The 23,036-nt window shown below is 41.7% G+C and overlaps 1 protein-coding gene across 2 annotated transcripts in view; it reads left to right on the forward strand.

The window, feature by feature from the left end:
- The first annotated feature begins 727 nt into the window (after positions 1 to 727).
- Positions 728 to 23,036, forward strand: part of LOC124789582 (ABC transporter G family member 23-like) — a 515,640-nt gene continuing 493,331 nt past the window's right edge. For both annotated transcript variants that reach the window (XM_047256987.1, XM_047256988.1), the window contains exon 1: positions 728 to 814. The gene's annotated coding sequence lies outside the window, so the exon portion shown is untranslated. The remainder of the gene's footprint in view (positions 815 to 23,036) is intronic.

Here is a 23,036-nt window from a genome sequence, read left to right on the forward strand (position 1 = left end):
CTCAAGGTACCCTCCGCCACACACCGTCAGGTGGCTTGCGGAGTATGGATGTAGATGTAGATGTAGAAACGGCACACCAGACCGACACTGCTGCTGGTCGGGTCGTATGACGGACAATAGGTTGGTGGTATCTCCAGATACGTGTCCGCTGGTCATCGTGGCTCAGTTCAAAGCGGGACGCATCACTGAAGACGATTCTACTCATATCAGTGAGATACCAGGCAGAGTGGACCAACGCGTTATTGACTTGTACAGTTTGTGAAGGTCGTTCTCTTAAATGTATCACCCAAGTAATCATTTGTTGGTCTGTACATGCACATCACATCTGCCGATTTATTTCCCATTCGGGTAATTCCTTCGTGGCGCTTCATCGTTTTTCTTTTTTTTTCTGCGGGCGCCCTTGAAGGAGGCGTACGTGGTTCTACATGCGTAGCACCGCCTCTGTTGCCCTTGGTGACTAGTGTTGGCTTCGCTTCGTTGTAATGGAGACCAGACTGTTTCGTCAGAAAGCAGAGACAGTTACTTTACTGTATATTATAGTCGAGAAGTGGTCATACGTCAGCCACGTGCCTACTGTGGTCTAGGAGACGCAAGGGGCGCGCGCCACGTGAGGCGGCTAGTCGCTCTTCGCTACTCGCTGGGTGCCGGTCGCTACCCCCACCTCGTTCCCGCCCCTCCAGGCGCCATCTGACAGCGGCTGGCCACGCCGGCCGCGGCGGCAGTCCGCGCGCGTCCTAGCTCGCAGCAAGTGCGTACCTCAGTTCGGCGTCTCACTTCTCCGGTCACCACGCCGCTCACGACCCACATACGGCAGGTAAGCCAAGCAGCGAAAGTCGCCCCCGTCCAATATGCAACCGCAGCGCCCCGGCTTCGGCAATAGAAAGTGCTTAGTGCAGCCGGCGCTCCGTTCTGCGAAGGGTGCTGTGGCGAGCATAGTTGCCTTCGCCCAAAGTGTCTGCCTGTGGCTGCGTGACAGTGCCTAAATTTCGTCTGTGACTGTAAAAATGCCACGAAATGAAATCGATCACGTCTGTAACTCAGCTGTCAATGTGTAACACTGTTAACTCATTCGTACAAGAGCCTGTGATCATTGTGGTTTGCTGAGAACAAAGGCGACTGCATGGCTTAATATATTTTCATGTATTACGTTGTTTCGGCTGCAGCTACAATGAGATCGGTAATTAAGATTAAAATAACATAATATTGAGAAATGTTAAGTTTGCATTATCAGGCGACAAAACTACAAAGTAACAGAAGGGATAACAACCACCAATATTTAGAACTCTTAAAACAAAGTTCATTGTCAGTTCCAGTAACACCTCGTATGTCTATTGCATCTAACACTGAACTTTAAATGTTCAGATGGTTTAAATGGCTCTAAGCACTATGAGACTTAACATCTGAGGTCATCAGTCCCCTAGACTTACAACTTTTTTTTTTTTTTTTTTTTTTTTTTTTTTTTTTTGTCATCAGTCTACTGACTGGTTTGATGCGGCCCGCCACGAATTCATTTCCTGTGCTAACCTCATCATCTCAGAGAAGCACTTGCAACCTACGTCCTCAATTATTTGCTTGACGTATTCCAATCTCTGTCTTCCTCTACAGTTTTTGCCCTCTACAGCTCCCTCTAGTACCATGGAAGTCATTCCCTCATGTCTTAGCAGATGTCCTATCATCCTGTCCCTTCTCCTTATCAGTGTTTTCCACATATTCCTTTCCTCTCCGATTCTGCGTAGAACCTCCTCATTCCTTACCTTATCAGTCCACCTAATTTTCAACATTCGTCTATAGCACCATATCTCAAATGCTTCGATTCTCTTCTGTTCCGGTTTTCCCACACTCCATGTTTCACTACCATACAATGCTGTACTCCAGACGTACATCCTCAGAAATTTCTTCCTCAAATTAAGGCCAGTATTTGATATTAGTAGACTTCTATTGGCCAGAAATGCCTTTTTTGCCATAGCGAGTCTGCTTTTGATGTCCTCCTTGCTCCGTCCGTCATTGGTTATTTTACTGCCTAGGTAGCAGAATTCCTTAACTTCATTGACTTCGTGACCATCAATCCTGATGTTAAGTTTCTCGCTGTTCTCATTTCTACTACTTCTCATTACCTTCGTCTTTCTCCGATTTACTCTCAAACCATACTGTGTACTCATTAAACTGTTCATTCCGTTCAGCAGATCATTTAATTCATCTTCACTTTCACTCAGGATAGCAATGTCATCAGCGAATCGTATCATTGATATCCTTTCACCTTGTATTTTAATTCCACTCCTGAACCTTTCTTTTATTTCCATCATTGCTTCCTCGATGTACAGATTGAAGAGTAGGGGCGAAAGGCTACAGCCTTGTCTTACACCCTTCTTAATACGAGCACTTCGTTCTTGATCGTCCACTCTTATTATTCCCTCCTGGTTGTTGTACATATTGTATATGACCCGTCTCTCCCTATAGCTTACCCCAACTTTTTTCAGAATCTCGAACAGCTTGCACCATTTTATATTGTCGAACGCTTTTTCCAGGTCGACAAATCCTATGAAAGTGTCTTGATTTTTCTTTAGCCTTACTTCCATTATTAGCCGTAACGTCAGAATTGCCTCTCTCGCCCCTTTACTTTTCCTAAAGCCAAACTGATCGTCACCTAGCGCATTCTCAATTTTCTTTTCCATTCTTCTGTATATAATTCTTGTAAGCAGCTTCGATGCATGAGCTGTTAAGCTGATTGTGCGATAATTCTCGCACTTGTCAGCTCTTGCCGTCTTCGGAATTGCGTGGATGATGCTTTTCCGAAAGTCAGATGGTATATCGCCAGACTCATATATTCTACACACCAACGTGAATAGTCGTTTTGTTACCACTTCCCCCAATGATTTTAGAAATTCTGATGGAATGTTATCTATCCCTTCTGCCTTATTTGACCTAAGTCCTCCAAAGCTCTGTATTCCTGATTTTCCCGGAACATGTTTGTACTTCCTCCTTTCATCAATCAACTGAAGTATTTCTTCTGTTACCCATGGTTTCTTCGCAGCTACCTTCTTTGTACCTATGTTTTCCTTCCCAACTTCTGTGATGGCCCTTTTTAGAGATGTCTATTCCTCTTCAACTGTACTGCCTACTGCGCTATTCCTTATTGCTGTATGTATAGCGTTAGAGAACTTCAAACGTATCTCGTCATTCCTTAGTACTTCCGTATCCCACTTCTTTGCGTATTGATTCTTCCTGACTAACGTCTTGAACTTCAGCCTACTCTTCATCACTACTATACTGTGATCTGAGTCTATATCTGCTCCTGGGTACGCCTTACAATCCAGTATCTGATTTCGGAATCTCTGTGTGTCCATGATGTAATCTAATTGAAATCTTCCCGTATCTCCCGGCCTTTTCCAAGTATACCTCCTCCTCTTGTGATTCTTGAACAGGGTATTCGCTGTTACTAGCTGAAACTTGTTACAGAATTCAATTAGTCTTTCTCCTCTTTCATTCCTAGTCCCAAGCCCATATTCTCCTGTAACCTTTTCTTCTACTCCTTCCCATACAACTGCAATCCAGTCGCCCATGACTATTAGATTCTGATTAGAACAACCCGGTCACTGAACTGTTCACAGTAACACACCCTCTGCCCTACCTCCCTATTCATAACGAATCGTACACGTGTTATACCATTTTCTGCTGCTGTTGTTATTACCCGATACTCCTCTGACCAGAAATCCTTGTCTTCCTTCCACTTCATTTCACTGACCGCTACTATATCTAGATTGAGCCTTTGCATTTCCCTTTTCAGATTTTCTAGTTTCCCTACCACGTTCAAGCTTCTGACATTCCACGCCCTGACTCGTAGAACGTTATCCTTTCGTTGATTATTCAATCTTTATCTCATGGTAACCTCCCCCTTGGCAGTCCCCTCCCGGAGATCGGAATGGGGGACTATTCCGGAATCTTTTGCCAATGGAGAGATCATCATGACACTTCTTCAATTACAGGCCACATGTCCTGTGGATACACGTTACGTGTCTTTAATGCAGTGGTTTCCATTGCCTTCTGCATCCTCATGTCGTTTATCATTGCTGATTCTTCCGCCTTTAGGGACAATTTCCCACCCCTAGGACAAGAGAGTGCCCTGAACCTCCATCCGCTCCTCCGCCCTCTTTGACAAGGCCGTTGGCAGAATGAGGCTGACTTCTTATGCCGGAAGTCTTCGGTCGCCAATGCTGATTATTTATCAAAATTTAGGCAGTGGCTACTTATACCTAACTAACCTAAGGACATCACACACATCCACGTGCGAGGCAGGATTCGAACCTGCGACCGTAGCAGCAACGCGGTTTCGGACTGAAGCGCCTAGAACCACTCGACTACAGCGGCCGGCCTTTAAATGTTCAAAGACGTAAAATTGTGCACAGAACTACAATAAATAAATAGTATCCTATGAATATAATACTAGTGAGTCACCGGTTAAGTCATACAAATACTTGGGTGTAACACTTAGTAGGGATATCAAATGGAACGATCACATAGGCTCAGTCGTGGGTAAAACAGGTGGAGACTTCTTTTTATTGGTGCAATAGTGGTATGGAATCGCTTACAGATCACTCACGCCATCCATCCTAACATACTGCTCAGGCGTGTGGGTCCCGTACCAAATAGGACTAGCAGGGGATGTTGAACGTATACAGAGAATGGCAGCACGAATCGTCTTATAGGGTTGTCTGACCCGCAGGAGAGTGTCGCAAAGATGCTGAAAGAAAAGAACTGAAGGACTCTCGAAGATAAACAGAAACCATCACGAGAAAGTCTATTAACAAAGTTTCAACAACAGGCTTTAAATGATGATTCTTAGAATACACTACAACACCCACAGTGGCATTTCAGCCATCAGTTTTCCCTGCGCTCCATAAGTGAGTGGAGCGAGAAAATGCCCTTATAACCGGTACCGTGGGGCTTACCCTCTGTCATGCACTTCAGAGTGATTCAGAAGTATAGAATTAGATGTAGCTGCAGATGCAGATATTTTACGATTTCTGATGATAAGTAAATGTTTTAATTTGTTGCCTTCCACTACTTTTAATGTACACTTCGCCTCTAATTTGTGTGTTTACATTCATCTTAATTATAGATCTAATGAAGGCAGTAACTGAAATGTCCAATAAATGAAAATATATTAAGTTATATAGACGGTTTTATTCTCAGTGTTTCCTCGCCCTTATGAAGTCAGCTGAAATGAATGGATCAGTTCGTGTTAAGAACGTAAGCAAGCCAGTCTAACATCGGAACTATTAGGGCATCTAGAAACTCTGTCGTTCGTTTTGTTGTATGCCACGATGTATTGTCATTATGTAAAATTGTTTTTCCTTTTGGCTTTCTATCACAAACTTTTACAAAAGTTTGCGTAAACAGGCATTTGTGTACGAATTGGCAGTAACGGTATGTCTAACTTCAAATGTTAAAGTAGCAATATGGCCTGTTTTAGAAAGAAAACTAGAAACTATCTTGTTAACAGCACTGTGAATTCTTCGTGCTTTTTGTAGACTTAGCTTCCGTTCCATTTTTTTTTTTTTTTTTTTTTTTTTTTTTTTTTTAGGATCATAACAATGAATCCAATTTTCATCACCAGTAACGATATTCCAAAGCAAATCTGAAGGGCTACCTTGGAATTTTTTTTCACAATTTCTATGCAGCAATCAATGCGTTGTTGTTTTCGATTGAGAGTTAGTTTATGTGAAATCCAACGGCAACAAAGCTATCCCACGACGGACTGTTGATGTAAAATGTTTTGATCCATACGAATGTCCAATGTTGCTCTGATAAATTTCTAAGATGTCCGTCAGTGCTCTTCAAGCATTGCTCCTGCTGTGGCAATATTTTCATCACTTACCACAGTTCTCACGTGTACCTGAGGAAAGTTGCCACAAAGAACAAACCGATCTATTTTGAATCTGATACGCAAAATATAATCTGTTGTCTCAGATGCATTTTTCTCCAACTGCATTATTATGTCGATCTTCTCATTGTTTAGGGGTTGATTACAATTTAAAACCGTAAAAAAAAAATCATATCTCGCAACAGTTTTGCAATCAAAGTCATTTTTCAATGCACACAAAATCTTTAAATGATGAGAATTAACAAACTATTAGAGCAATCTAACAAATTACATGGCAATCAACTCGAAAAACATTAGAAAGCAGCTGTCAAATATTTAGAAAAAATCACTTTCAAGTTTACCTCTAGTTTAAACAATGTTTTTGTGGCAGTCGATTTTCATCTTTCGAACAGCAAGAAAAAGTTTATGTAAATGTTTGGTGTAATTTACGTTCATGCCAACAGAGAAATATGTTTGCTGAAACAAACGTTACCGTAAGAATCACAATTTATTTCTCATAATTCTCAAAAGAAGACGAGCTTTTGCAGAAGTTAGTATAACTATACAACAACGATGATTAGAATGCCAGTGAAGATCAATACTGAATACGTGTAGTTCATGGGCTAGTGTGAGCTTTTTTAAATTGACTTCACTCGGTCAGCTTCCACGTAACGTGTCGTAAGTGAATGTGTGAGCGGCGTAGTGTTGCGTTTATGTTGTTGAGTCAAGGCAGAGGGTCAAACCCGATATCGGTACACAGTTCACTCTAGGGTGCCGCCAGCTAAACGTCCTTTTCCGATAGAGCGGTCACCACCCACAGTGCCTCATTTATTCACTCTCTGAGGTTTGGAACTTAGCCCAGCACTTAATCGTAGACCCTGGTGATCAGCATCTCTCCTCCCCTTAACAGACAAGGACTTGTGTTGAAATTTTTTTAGCCACCAAGATTCGAACTGCTAACCACCACTTTACTAGCGTACGTTACAGACCTAGGCCACGGATGAGGTACAGGACGCAAACTACAACCTGTTTCACAACAGCAACCACAATAAAATGATCTAAAGAAAAATTCAGATTCACATGTAAACTTTTTTTTTGGTAGTTGCATATCACACCCATTTTCAACCAGAAAGTACAGTACTGTACTTGCAAGAAAGAATTTAGATACGACTCGATAGTGCAATGAGTCGCGACTGATGTAAAATTTCGGTTTGTTTTCCAGTATTAAAATTATTACTACGCAACTTTTCTCTGCAATCTTGCGGGTGACTATTAGTCATTATCAGGAAGTCAACTACTACTTGCAGCCACAAGACAATTACATTTTATTAAAGAGCAACAACGCATCTTCAGTAGTGTAGAGCGGAGCAGATTAGTGGAAAAGCAGATTTCAATCAGAAAAAAGAATAATTACAAGTGAAGATGAATTACTTTGAAAATTATGGTGTGAACTGTGTTCTGATCTATAAGTATCGCATAGAGAAATGACACTGCTTTATTCCTGATTAAATCCAGTTAAGATAGTTCATTTTTGACATGAATTAACATAGATTGCAGCAAGAAAATGGCGTTTCAGTTTATAAAAGAAAAGTTTATACACATACTGTAGGAAATGGTTACGCCAATAAACATGGAAAAATGAGAATTATTTAAATCAAATGAAACTATAAGGTTCCAGAGAGCTTTTCAAGTCTCGAATTCGTCGCTTCAACCTGCGTATACACATCATAGACATTTGAGACTTGGAAAGGTCTCTGGAACCTTATAGTTTCATTTGATTAAAGCACCTACACGTGGGTTTCAGTCAGGATTCCCGATTTCACATGATGCTGAGGTGCTGTTGCAATACAGTTGGGGAGCATCTGCAATTCTGCTTGTGTTTATGGGGGATACCATGTGGGCTGAAGCGTAAAAAGGAGTCTGAATTGCGCCGGGATGCGTGCTAAGATAGACCGTGCAGTTGTGCAAAGCCACTGTGCCAGGGTTGAGTCGTGGTTAGCCTATCTGCGTAGTGAGCACGAGATCCAGGTTCGAATCCCGGTATTGGTACAAATTTTCATTCATTGCTTCAGTCTGCTCATATATGTCATATAAATTATTGAAATGTCCACTTTTTACATCTTTTAAGTCTTGATGTTAATAACTAAATAAATAAACGGGCTATGTAGCTGTAAAGATTAAACCAAAACTTTATGTCGGCGGGGAGGGTGAGGACAGGTGAAAAGAGGAAGGGGGTCCACAATATCAAAGTTTGCCTGGCCGTTGGTTACCCAGTTACGCCAACGGACCCATCACTTTGACATCTAGATACTCCACCGGCTGTATAGCTGCACCATGGCTGTATGGTACCTGCAATGCGATGCGTGCCGCTTACGTTAAAAGTGGTGCGCGCATATAAGCAGTACCATTGTCTGACTCCCTTCCAGCATAATTCATTCACTAACTATTTAAGTACGAAAATCACATGGATCACTTTTAGCAAATTGGTTGAAAGACTTACATAGCACATTATTACAGCGTCTACTATTTAACTGAGGCATTGAGAACCATTAGAGTCCAAAGCACAAAAACAAAGTTTTGGGAAAAATAGATGTTTGTGGAAATCAAATTTGTAGAGAAACCTGTAGTTTCAAGGGTCTAAACTGTTTTTTAAGCAAGTCTCAACTTCCTACAGTTCCTGTAAAAATAATGTACCCGCTTTATGAAGTATCAATTAATATTAAAGTTTATATTTACGAGTATTATTAATGTCAGTCCACAAAATTTCTATTTATAGGTTAGTGACAGTAGTGTCTTTTGATTGTTGTAAAGTTTATAATTAATGTGAAATTAGAATCAGAACATTCTCCACGAGAAACTTTCTCGAAAATTACGAATAAAGCGCAGATACTAAATGCAACACACACACAATTATGACCTATTCCAACGCTTATCATTATTGCCAGTAAGCATATTCTGTGGTTTGAGATTCAGATAAACTGCCTATACACTGCTACTTACATGATTGGTGCTTTGGGCCCGTATGGAAATGAATTTCCGATAAATTGGTGAGACAGTTTTTCATGAACGTTCACATATACGGTGCGAGCCTACAGATATCGATAAAACTTGTACACCCTAAAATCAACAGACGTCCGGACAACGCATACATGCTACAGTCTCAAAATCGGTGACGATCTGCTTTAACCCCGTAGGGTTTTACTTAAACACACACAGGTGTTCATTAAGCTACGTATTGAATTACTGGAGAATTTACCATACATGGTGTCACTTTTAGGATGACAAACCAGAATAATTCGAAAAATAAGCTTCACACGAAAAAATGTATAGAAACCAAAGTTGATTATTTTCGAGGGGGACATCTGCTGGTGTTAAAATTATCCCGCCACCCCAGCCTCCTGGGAGTGGGTTGGGAAGCAATTTTAAGATTTCAAATGGGAACCCCCATTTTTTAATTGCAGAAACAGATTCTACATAAAAAACTACGAACATTTTGTCTCAAATATTTGTTTCGATTCTTGGTAGTTGACGCTGAAATTCAAGAAAATCCATGTTCTCATTTTTGCGTGGGAAACGGTTACGGATAATAAAAAAAATACTTATTTACTTCGTAAATTTTTATTTGCTAAAACTAAAACTCTCCCTCCCTCCCCATATGGTGGGGTTTGACAGAGAGGAATTAGAGTTTTACAAATGTTGACCCAGCAAACAAAACTTATCCGAGTCTGCGGAAAAAATTAAATTTGGGTCATCATTTGTAAAACTCTAATTCCTCTCTCTTAGACCCCATCCTATGGGGAGGGAGGGAGAGTTTTAGTTTTAGCGAATCGAAATTTACGAAGTAAATAAGTACTTTTTATTTATCCGTAACCATTTTCCACGCAAAAATGAGAACATGGATTTTCTTGAATTACAGCGCCAACTACCAAGAATCAAAACAAATGTTTAAGACAAAATGTACGTAGTTTTTTTATGTAGAATCTGTTTCTGCAATTAACAATGGGGGTTCCCATTTGAAATTTTAAAGTTGCCTCCCACCCCACCCCCAGGAGGCTGGGGTGACGGGCTAATTTTAGCACCAGCAGATGTCCCCCTCGACAATAACCAACTTTGGATTCTACACGTTTTTTCGTGTGAAGCTTATTTTTCTAATTATTCTGGTTTATCAACTTAAAATTTACACCCTGAATATCGAAAATTTCGTAGGAAGGTTACGTTGTCGCATCGCTAACTGCACTAAGTTCCATACCTGCCATACGGCGATGGAGCAGGCGGAGGATGATGGACGAATGGTGGGCATTGCCATGTCCCTTGGGCCGGTAAGCTAGACACTTCACTGACCGCATGAAATACAAGAAACAGTTACAGATTTTTGATTTCTTTTACAGTGGAAACCATTACTCGAGCACTATACCTCGAGTGCACGTTGTGTCCCGTGGCTCGTTACAGAATAGGCACGCTTCATTTGGTTAGCTACTACCATTTATTTTTGGACCCTTATGGTACCGAAAATACCTGCACAGCAGTGCAAACGCGTTCGGCATGAGCCGCCTGTCTTGTTTGCAAACAAACTGGTTCTTTCGCTGACGACACTTGCTCCCGACAATCCTCTATCTCAAGCTCCCTCTCTGTACTGATCGGTTCTGTCTCGAATTTCCTTTTCAAGCAGTGTTTCAGTTGTAATTGTGTACCACCGCGGTATGTATAGTTTTACTGATGAAGAGTTGGTCGGTAAGCTCCTCGTGTATTGGCACTGAACGCACTTGCAGAGAGGCACATAAGACGCTACTTTACGCTCAGCTGTTCCCGCAGAGATCGTAAACTTTTGCATTTTCACGTAATCATTACTTCAAGTTTTGTGTGGTACGTTTTGGTGACTGCATATTTCATAATTTTTCACTGTTATTTAAGTATTTTTACAGAAAGGTAATTACAGTAACAAACTGAAATGATCGAAGTTAACATTATTTGCAACAAGCTAGCAGTGGTTACGGACTCCTTGTGCCAAAAGATTCAGAAAATATCCTTGAACAACCTTCGAAATTTTGTTGGTGGAGTTTAGTTTCACAATGATTGCAAGACACCAATAATGAACATGGCAGTTCTAAAGCTGCTCACGTAGGCTGATAGACCCTTGACGAGATGTGTTTGTGTGACATCGTTCACTCATCTATCAACTGACGATTCAATGTCACGCATGAACTTCGTTCTTCTTCAGCTCAGAATGTAAAATAATATTTAGTCGCCATCTTTTAGTGGATCGAAGAAACGAGAGCGAGTTCTGATGTTTCTACTATATTTACAGAAGTAAACGAGAAAATGACATTGCCTCCAATGAATGTGCGGACAATGTTATAGGTCAGAAGCAAAACAGAGTGTTTTATGAATAATTATGTAATGCCGATAGTTTTATACTGTCCAAAGTATTTCCATTCTTGGATACGTACATTCAACTGTACAGAAGACATCTTCACACCTATGATAACCAGAATTCTGTACTTTGCATATCTCTGTGTCTCAATGTCACTGACCGACATTTTTTCCGTTCGTTCTTGTGATTGTAAATCGCAGAATTATGCTGTATAAATTCGCAGCTCGCCTGTGAGTGGTGATTGTATTCGCATCTGTTCCTACTTCGCCGTTCTAGTGCACATTAATTTCGACAAGATATTTCTGCTGCAAGGGACTTAATGTTGCCGCGTAGCTGAGGTAGACGTATGCTCTTGTAAGAGACATCGAGTGGAGTCTGTTTATTTATTCCACCATGAATATCATATGCGTACGAAGAGTAAGGTGAAAGTTTTAGTAATTAAGAGTCGTACACAGAAGAAAAAGAGGAAGTTTCTGTTTTCGTCTGCGGAAGGTATTCCCCAGATGCCAGCTACACACCGACCTTGGATTTGCGGCAAAGGCTGACTACTTTTTTGAATGGCTTGTGTAATTGTCTTCAGTTACTGCTTTACGGATCTGAGCATTACGAATTCAAATTGCATATAATTTCTCCGCAGTTTTGCACTCAAAATGGACGTTTACGCAATCTATGTAAGTGCTATCCTTAACGGCGATGGCCGCAGATGGAAAAATTTATTCGACGAACAAGGATGCACAGAACTACATATGTAATGACTTAATACGGGTGAAAGAGATGTGAACTTGAGAACTTGCGCCAAGCAGAATCGCTAATAACTTAAAAATCATCGTTAATTTCCTTGTATATGAAAATGTTCAAATGCACACTAGCGTTTTGCTAAAGATATTTATACTGTGTCATGACAACCTCATGCATGAAAGTACTTTTCCTTCCCCGAATATGGCAGCGGCTTTTTGTCCTGGTGAGTCAGGTGAAGCCATGATTTTCACCACATTTAGTTTGTCAGCCTTCAGATGGCAAACAAAGCAAATACTGAAACTCTGACGCGTGAGTGCATTCATCTGTCGTTGTTTTGAGTATGTATTTATATGTTACAGAGATTAACTGGTGCCTCCTTTTCGCTATTAACAGGTCGAAACATGTTTTAAACAGTGACCAAATAGAACTGGCGTGCAGGTGGTCTTATTAATTATCAAACGGCTAAACTCAACCTGGCATAGTTACAGGTTGCCTATCTAACTGCTTCCAGGGGCGGCAGAAATATGACCTAATTAAACAATCCAACGTATCGCTGTAGTCGAAATCCACAGTTAGCAGATACCTTTTTAAATATGTTGCTATGACAGCTCAAATATTTGTTTGAACTTTTCAATAGTGAGAATTTCCGAAATGAAAAAGTTGTTGTTCATCAAATCATGATGTAAATTGCAGTGACTTGAACATAGATAGAAAATAAACACCAGCCTGGTAACATTCACATTCAAAATCACAAACAGAATATCAACAGTACAGGGTGATTTGCGCTCCTTACGTTTTCACAAAAATGTGATGTTAACAATGACCTCATTAGTTGAAAGACAACAATTTTAAAAAAGAAAATTTTCATTAAAAGATTCACATGCAAAATTCACAGTCGAGTACCAAGTGATCATAATTAACACATTATTTAACATGACACTTAGGCTCAGCGGTCTAAATTCTGGCTAACACCAATGTTCAAATAGAACTACTATTCGTTTGCGTTGATGAACATTCCAGTGAATTTACGACCATGCTTTGACTCCCTAGACCATCCGATCTCAACAGTCGAGTATTTATGGGATGCAGTCGATACCTGGGTACTCTTATTGTGAGCAGCGCTGTAAAATGCGTGGATCAGTATCTCTCCCGAACGATTCAAACACGTAGAGGCCACGCTGGCAGAGGCGCAATCCGCAATTACCATCCCATCCAGAGACTCCCCATGACTTTCGGCCACACAAAGTAATATTGAGCCTTTCCATCGTTGCATGACATTCATTTACAACTTCACCTTCACCGAGAGTGTATCGTTAAAAGCTTCTGACCATATGACCAACCTGAATACCACCGTGTTGTGCCTGAACCGACCCAGAGAAGTCAAAACAAGCGCAGGTCGTTCGATTAATTGTGAACGATGACGGCCATCCTCTCCTCAAAGCACATCTGACACCAGATTTGCACCTGACGATGTGTTTCAATTAAAAACGATGTACTACGTTCTGTTAAATAAGAAGTACACTGCTTGACAGATAAAGTGAAACACCTAGAAGGCATTGTCGGATGTTGGCGGCACTTTGTACGCGTGTACACCATCGGCGTGTATGTAAATGATTGGAGCTGCAATTATCTCTGAGAAATAGAACGGCCTCCAGAATGCATTAGTGTTGTATTTAATGTTGTTGTCATGCCTGTTATGGCATATAAGGAGCGTGCACGGCGTCCTATGTTGAATAGTAACTGAAGGACAAAAAAAAAAAAAAATGGTTCAAATGCCTTTGAGCACTATGGGACTGTCTTCAGTCCCCTAGAACTTAGAATTACTTAAACCTAACGAACCTAAGGACATCACACACATCCATGCCCGAGGCAGGATTCGAACCTGCGACCGGAGCGGTCGCGCGGTTCCAGACAGACTGAAGGACACGGAGACGGCACGTACTAATGTGTTCTCACCACATGACAAAGATTGAAAGGGACCTTATCGGGGTACGCCTGCTGGTACAAACGCGCAATACACAGATTTGCGGTGTGACAGTAGCCCGACGTTGGACTACATGGAAACGAGAGGGCGGGCACACTTACCCTGAACATTCCACTCTACTATGTCGACCAAAAAAAATGTTCAAATGTGTGTGAAATCTTATGGGACTTAACTGCTAAGGTCTTCAGTCCATAAGCTTACACACTACTTAACCTAAGTTATCCTAAGGACAAACACACACACCCAACCCGAGGGAGGACTCGAGCCTCCGCCGGGACCATATGTCGACCACCACAAGGGAGAATCACCATACTGTGCATCAAGAACGCCGTAAGTTCTTCACATGCTTCAGATGCGTTGGTTGCCGTTAATACCAGAAGACAAACAGCTCCGTTTGCAGCGGAAAAAAAATGGACCACTGATGAGTGCATTTAGCGATGAATGGCGGTCTTCCACTGTCCCGGGTGACCATCGTCGGTGTGTATGGCGGCGAACTTGGGAGAATGTCCCTTTTTCCCATGCTCTGGAGATGCACAGCGATGTTACGACTGTCATTGCGGCATGGGCAGCCTTCAGAAATGACATCAGGTCACGGCTGGTAGCGATACAGGGCAATGTGACCCCACCATGATACGTCATGGACATCCTGCGTCCTCATGTGTGAGTTCTCATGCGACAGTATTGTGGTGCCATTTTTCAACAGAACAATGATCGTGCACTCTTGCTACGTGCCTTTTCCAATATCTCGAACGTTAACTCCGCTCCATCGTCAGAAACTAGGATATAAAGGATCAGCTTGCCTCAGGAGGGGATGCTACGGCTAGGGAAGTGGGCACATACTGACAACTTTTTCATAAATTTCACTCTGCATAACAGTCATTGAAATAACATTACATGCCGTCTCAATCCGGAAAGTTTCATTCAGTTTCCTCGTTCCCTTACCGGTGCCACACTGTTCTTGTCAAGCAGCCTATTCCATCCAAAAGTATACATGTTCCACTGTTCTGTAAGCAAGAATCTTGTTTATTACTTGATGCAAGTAGAGAAACACGGAATTAACAGGGACGTCTTTATTTATACCCTCTGTATTTCGAAAACGAGCCGAACAAGTCGAATTTCAAGAGATGACTGTATATCAATTCCCGTAGAGGAGTAGTTCGGTGTCCACAAAAATCATTGTACGCGACCGTAAAACTTCGCCGCCGGCCGGTGTGGCCGAGCGGTTCTAGGCGTTACAGTCTGGAGCCGCGAGACCGCTACGGTCGCAGGTTCGAATCCTGCCTCGGGCATGGATGTGTGTGATGTCCTTAGGTTAGTTGGGTTTAAGTAGTTCAAAGTTCTAGGGGACTGATGACCTCAGAAGTTAAGTCCCATAGTGATCAGAGCCATTTAAACCATTTTTGAAAACTTCACCGATACTTCTGCAGTAAACCGACGTGATGTAGGATTTCAACTCTGTATACTGCCTGCATCATATTAGGATCACATTTGCATAGTACAGACAGACAGCAGATGCACACGAAATAATGCATGCGTGTCTGAACGGTACATCGCGCACTCTTACCCGTGACGACACTGCCCTTCCCGTTATGTTACGGCGCGGTGAAGTCCCTAGACTAGTTGCGAAAGCCCCTGCTCTGTTTACGTGTCCATTCATCGCTGATCAATACGTATGATTCACTACGATGCTCCCATTTCTCACATACCCCATGTCACGTCTCCACTCTCGTATGAATCATCTTCCACAATTCCGATTTTCATCCGAACCGTGCGAAGACTAATCACTCCAACCGCGAACTTAAGTTCATCAGACACTGACCTCTCGTCCAATTGGACAAGTGTGCGTAAAATCGTTGCTGCAGTATTGTTGAAAAAACTCTTCAAGCAAGTTATTTAGAGAAATGAATGAAAAGCTACACGAAGAATGAACGAAGTAAGAGCTTATGGACTATCAGACCAATTGTGTGATTGGATTGAGGAGTTCCTAGATAACAGAACGCAGCATGTCATTCTCAATGGTGAGAAGTCTTCCGAAGTAAGAGTGATTTCAGGTGTGCCGCAGGGGAGTGTCATAGGACCGTTGCTACTCACAATATACATAAATGACCTGGTGGATGACATCGGAAGTTCACTGAGGCTTTTTGCAGATGATGCTGTGGTGTATCGAGAGGTTGTAACAACTGAAAATTGTACTGAAATGCAGGAAGATCTGCAGCGAATTGACGCATGGTGCAGGGAATGGCAATTGAATCTCAATGTAGACAAGTGTAATGTGCTGCGAATACATAGAAAGAAAGATCCCTTATCATTTAGCTACAAAATAGCAGGTCAGCAACTGGAAGCAGTTAATTCCATAAATTATCTGGGAGTACGCATTAGGAGTGATTTAAAATGGAATGATCATATAAAGTTGATCGTCGGTAAAGTAGATGCCAGACTGAGATACATTGGAACAATCCTAAGGAAATGCAATCCGAAAACAAAGGAAGTAGGTTACAGTACGCGTGTTCGCACACTGCTTGAATACTGCTCAGCAGTGTGGGATCCGTACCAGATAGGGTTGATAGAAGAGATAGAGAAGATCCAACGGAGAGCAGCGCGCTTCGTTACAGGATCATTTAGTAATCGCGAAATAGATAAACTCCAGTGGAAGACTCTGCAGGAGAGACGCTCAGTAACTCGGTACGGGCTTTTGTTAAAGTTTCGAGAACATACCTTCACCGAAGAGTCAAGCAGTATATTGCTCCCTCCCACGTATATCTCGCGAAGAGACCATGAGGATAAAATCAGAGAGATTAGAGCCCACACAGAGGCATACCGACGATCCTTCTTTCCACGAACAATACGAGACTGGAATAGAAGGGAGAACCGATAGAGGTACTCAAGGTACCTTCCGCCACACACCGTCAGGTGGCTTGCGGAGTATGGATGTAGATGTAGATGTAGAAGACTGTCAGATGGAATTGCTAACCCACTTCCTTTTTTACGTGGCTTAACATGGTAAGTGCTCCCACTAAGGTACGCCATTCATACTTCCGGACTGATGACTACAGCACAGTGATATCTTTCAGAAATGAAAAAAAAAACATCGCCCCTTTCTACCGGCTGGTAGGGCCGTATACAAAGTCGAACTATTTTTTGCTGTATAGTTAAGTAAACCTCCAGCATAATGCTTAGTTTTTGAGCTAATGTGATAAAAGCCCTATTTCTGAAATCGAACAGCGAATGTAAAACTCAATTTTATTACAATCATATGTTCAAATCAAATATCGAGATCTGCGTCTGTTCTCCATAATTTACCTTACGGAGATTGGCAGACGGCAATTTCTGAACTCACACCATTTCATTCATTTTCTGTTGTACTGACTAGCGGAGCGTCAGAAGAACTAAAGTTGATAAGTCTCCATATCAACTTGAATCACCCTGATTTCACTGTCCTCTACATCAAATTCACGATCTGTGGCAATAATGGTCTCCGTAGATAAGACATTCTGCCAACGACCTTGTCAAAGAGGGCGGAGGAGCGGATAGAGGTTCAGGGCACTCTCTTGTCCTAGAGGTGGGAAATTGCCCCTAAAGGCGGAAGAATCAGCAATGATCAGCGACATGAGGATGCAGAAGGCAATGGAAACCACTGCATTAAAGACACGTAACGTGTATCCACAGGACATGTGGCCTGTAATTGAAGAAGTGTCATAATGATCTCTCCATTGGCAAAAGATTCCGGAATAGTCCCCCATTCGGATCACCGGGAGAGGACTGCCAAGGGGGAGGTTACCATGAGAAAAAGATTGAATAATCAACGAAAGGATAACGTTCTACGAGTCGGGGCGTGGAATGTCATAAGCTTGAAACTAGAAAATCTGAAAAGGGAAATGCAAAGGCTCAATCTAGATATAGTAGGGGTCAGTGAAGTGAAGTGGAAGGAAGACAAGGATTTCTGGTCAGATGAGTATCGGGTAATATCAACAGCAGCAGAAAATGGTATAACAGGTGTAGGATTCGTTATGAATAGGAAGGTAGGGCAGAGGGTGTGTTACTGTGAACGATTCAGTGACCAGGTTGTTCTAATCAGAATCGACAGCAGACCAACACCGACAACGATAGTTCAGGTATACATGCCTACGTCGCAAGCTGAAGATGAACAGATAGAGAAAATGTGTGAGGATATTGAAAGGGTAATGCAGTATGTAAAGGGGGACGAAAATCTAATAGTCATGGGCGACTGGAATGCAGTTGTAGGGGAAGCAGTAGAAGAAAAGGTTACAGGAGAATATGGACTTGGGACAAGGAATGAAAGAGGAGAAAGACTAATTGAATTCTGTAACAAGTTCCAGCTAGTAATAGCGAATACCCTGTTCAAGAATCACAAGAGGAGGAGGTATACTTGGAAAAGGCCGGGAGATACGGGAAGATTTCAATTAGATTACATCATGGTCACACAGAGATTCCGAAATCAGATACTGGACTGTAAATCGTACCCAGGAGCAGATATAGACTCAGATCACAGTATAGTAGTGATGAAGAGTAGGCTGAAGTTCAAGACATTAGTCAGGAAGAATCAATACGCAAAGAAGTGGGATACAGAAGTACTAAGGAATGACGAGATACGTTTGAAGTTCTCTAACGCTATACATACAGCAATAAGGAATAGCGCAGTAGGCAGTACAGTTGAGGAGGAATGGACATCTCTAAAAAGGGCCATCACAGAAGTTGGGAAGGAAAACATAGGTACAAAGAAGGTAGCTGCGAAGAAACCATGGGTAACAGAAGAAATACTTCAGTTGATTGATGAAAGGAGGAAGTACAAACATGTTCCGGGAAAATCAGGAATACAGAAATACAAGTCGCTGAGGAATGAAATAAATAGGAAGTGCAGGGAAGCTAAGACGAAATGGCTGCAGGAAAAATGTGAAGACATCGAAAAAGATGTGATTGTCGGAAGGACAGACTCAGCATACAGGTAAGTCAAAACAACCTTTGGTGACATTAAAAGCAACGGTAATAACATTAAGAGTGCAACGGGAATTCCACTGTTAAATGCAGAGGAGAGAGCAGATCGGTGGAAAGAATACATTGAAAGCCTCTACGAGGGTGAAGATTTGTCTGATGTGATAGAAGAAGAAACAGGAGTCGATTTAGAAGAGATAGGGGATCCAGTATTAGAATCGGAATTTAAAAGAGCTTTGGAGGACTTACGGTCAAATAAAGCGGAAGGGATAGATAACATTCCATCAGAATTTCTAAAATCATCGGAGGAAGTGGCAACAAAACGACTATTCACGTTGGTGTGTAGAATATATGAGTCTGGCGATATACCATCTGACTTTCGGAAAAGCATCATCCACACAATTCCGAAGACGGCAAGAGCCGACAAGTGCGAGAATTATCGCACAATCAGCTTAACAGCTCATGCATCGAAGCTGCTTACAAGAATAATATACAGAAGAATGGAAAAGAAAATTGAGAATGCGCTAGGTGACGATCAGTTTGGCTTTAGGAAAAGTAAAGGGATGAGAGAGGCAATTCTGACGTTACGGCTAATAATGGAAGCAAGGCTAAAGAAAAATCAAGACACATTCATAGGATTTGTCGACCTGGAAAAAGCGTTCGACAATATAAAATGGTGCAAGCTGTTCGAGATTCTGAAAAAAGTAGGGGTAAGCTATAGGGATAGACGGGTCATATACAATATGTACAACAACCAAGAGGGAATCATAAGAGTGGACGATCAAGAACGAAATGCTCGTATTAAGAAGGGTGTAAGACAAGGCTGTAGCCTTTCGCCCCTACTCTTCAATCTGTACATCGAGGAAGCAATGATGGAAATAAAAGAAAGGTTCAGGAGTGGAATTAAAATACAAGGTGAAAGGATATCAATGATACGATTCGCTGATGACATTGCTATCCCGAGTGAAAGTGAAGAAGAACTAAATGATCTGCTGAACGGAATGAACACTCTAATGAGTACACAGTATGGTTTGAGAGTAAATCGGAGAAAGACGGAGGTAATGAGAAGTAGTAGAAATGAGAACAGCGAGAAACTTAACATCAGGATTGGTGGTCACGAAGTCAATGAAGTTGAGGAATTCTGCTACCTAGGCAATAAAATAACCAATGACGGACGGAGCAAGGAGGACATCAAAAGCAGACTCGCTATGGCAAAAAAGGCATTTCTGGCCAAGAGAAGCCTACTAATATCAAATACCGGCCTTAATTTGAGGAAGAAATTTCTGAGCATGTACGTCTGGAGTACAGCATTGTATGGTAGTGAAACATGGACTGTGAGAAAACCGGAACAGAAGAGAATCGAAGCATTTGAGATGTGGTGCTATAGACGAATGTTGAAAATTAGGTGGACTGATAAGGTAAGGAATGAGGAGGTTCTACGCAGAATCGGAGAGGAAAGGAATATGTGGAAAACACTGATAAGGATAAGGGACAGGATGACAGGACATCTGCTAAGACATGAGGGAATGACTTCCATGGTACTAGAGGGAGCTGTAGAGGGCAAAAACTGTAGAGGAAGACAGAGATTGGAATACGTCAAGCAAACAATTGAGGACGTAGGTTGCAAGTGCTACTCTGAGATGAAGAGGTTAGCACAGGAACGGAATTCGTGGCGGGCCGCATCAAACCAGTCAGTAGACTGATGACCAAAAAAAAAAAAGATGAAGATTCTAGATCGAGTGAATATGATTATGTCCAGATATCTATTTGCACAATTTCCACTACTGCATTACACAGGTCTAGGAAAAGGAAGAGGGTAAAGATAGGTTCTCTTTAAGCTTTAAAGTAGCAGATCTGGTTCCACATACGATACGTATCTTTAGTATAGTGCAGGGGTTCCCAACAAAATTTTCTCGAGGACCCTCTCATCGAGCATGATTGGTACCTTGTCGTATCACAGTATCCAGTACCTAAAAAAAGCCAAATTAAAAGTCTTTTTATACGTTTTCTATTTTTGGTACTTAGAATAAACATTGACATATTCATTATTGAAAAAATATTGAGCTTAAAACTTTTTCAATTTAGCCATCATTGTTATTGGTAAAGTTTTGATTATTGCTCAAAATCTTTGTCTTCAAATCTGGGTGTTTAGTATAACAAACTCCTTAAAAAAATAAAAATTAAGTATGAACTGAAAATACCAGGAAAAAATTAAAACTGAGTGTATTGGTCTTTCAAGTGTACTACACTTGAGATTGCATTGAGTAGACATGTGTGAAAAATAAGAAAACACTAATTTCGTACAAGGTATTATTTATTTGAAAAAATACGGTTACAACAGAGTACTCCATCAGTATACACTTAGTTTTAATTTTCAGTTCTTAATGAGATGAGGTCAATCTGAGTGTGTGTGTGCTTGTGTCAGTTGGCTCTAGGAAGACGCTAGACGCAGAAGATAGTGTTCGCTAAAGCTCAGCTCATGCAAGAAGCGGCCAAAACAAAAAAATCTATTATTATACGAAATATATTTAATATATTTTTTATTCTAATAGCATCTTGCGGACCTCTCTGGCATAGCTCGTGGACCCCTGGGGGGTCCGCGGACCACCTGTTGGGAACCACTGCAGTGTATTGAGGAGGATGCGCGGTACCTGTTGCCTTTCATTGCCTTCTCTCTTCACTCACTGACACCACAGAGTAAAAAAGACTGTCAGTACATCTCCGTGTAATCCTGAATATCTCTGTTTTATTGTCATGATCATTACCGCTGGCCGCTGTGGTCGAGCAGTTCTAGGCGCATCAGTCCGGAAGCACGCGGCTGCTAGGTCGCAGGTTCGAATCCTGCTTCGGGCATGGATGTGTGTGATGTCCTTAGGTTAGTTAGGTTTAAGTAGTTCTAAGTTATAGGGGGCTGATGACCTCAGAAGTTGAGTCCCATAGTGCTCAGAGCCGTTTTGAACCATTTGATCATAACCCAAAATTTATACTGGAGGAAGTAATACGCGTACCAGTCATATTAGTATGACCACTGTCTGTATGTGATGTCAACCTACAATAAGCACTCACAGACGGCGCGTGACAGAACTGGCAGCGGATGGTATATAAAGCGTCTAGAGGAAACGCGGGAAACACTACAGTCATTGTCGAAATGCGGAAACGGAGCAAATCATCTGACGTCCAAAAGGCCACGATCACTGGCGTTCTGGCCAAGAGTGAAAACATTAATGGTTAACATTAATTAAAACTTCCGGGCTGAATTGCCGTGGTCCATATATAAAACTTCTTCCTGACGTTTCGTTGCCTACTGCGGGCAACATCATCTGAGGTGAGTCGACGACTGGCTGCTAAGCGTTGGTGGTCCCGGTAATATAGAGCGCTTAGATAGCGCCACCACTCGTCACGTGCTTTGGACTTTAAAACTATCTCTGGCTAGTGCCATATCTCTCGATTACAGGTAATCGATTGTCACTTCGTTGGTACAAAGTCGACCGCCATATCTTGTCTAGTTTTAATCCTTCTTCTTTTCTATTAAAATTATTTCCTTGCTTGTAGATCTCTATAGCTTCTCTGTACATGCGAGTATAATAATGTGAGGTCCTAGCTATCACGTTTGTCTCACTAAATTTTTATTTCGTGATCACCGCCTTTGTAAACGTGTTCCGCTACAGCTGATTTGTCAATCTGTCCCAATCTACAGTTCCTTTTGTGTTCCGTTAGGCGGGTATTAACACTCCTTTTAGTTGTTCCAATATAAACCATGCCACAGCTACACGGAATTTTATACACACCTGGGGTAGCTAAGGGGTGTCGTGCGTCTTTCACCGATCTTCAACTTTCAGTAATTTTCTTGGTAGGTCGAAATATTGTCTCCACTCGAAACTTGGCCAAAACTTTACCAATACGGTCTGTGATGTTATGAATAAATGGAAGAAAAACTTTTCCAGCCGACGGTTGTTGTTGTGTATTTTCGGACACTTCTTCTAGGGTGGAGTACTCGATCTATTTCCTTTTCAGTGTACCCATTTCTCTTGAAAGCCGTTCGCAAATGGCTTAATTCATCTTGCAAGTAACTTGGCTCACAGATGTTATTAGCTCTGTCCACTAAAGATTTTATGACTCCTCTCTTCTGCCTA

This window comes from Schistocerca piceifrons, chromosome 3 (genome assembly GCF_021461385.2).
Source record: "Schistocerca piceifrons isolate TAMUIC-IGC-003096 chromosome 3, iqSchPice1.1, whole genome shotgun sequence".
Taxonomy (NCBI): Eukaryota; Metazoa; Arthropoda; class Insecta; order Orthoptera; family Acrididae; genus Schistocerca; species Schistocerca piceifrons.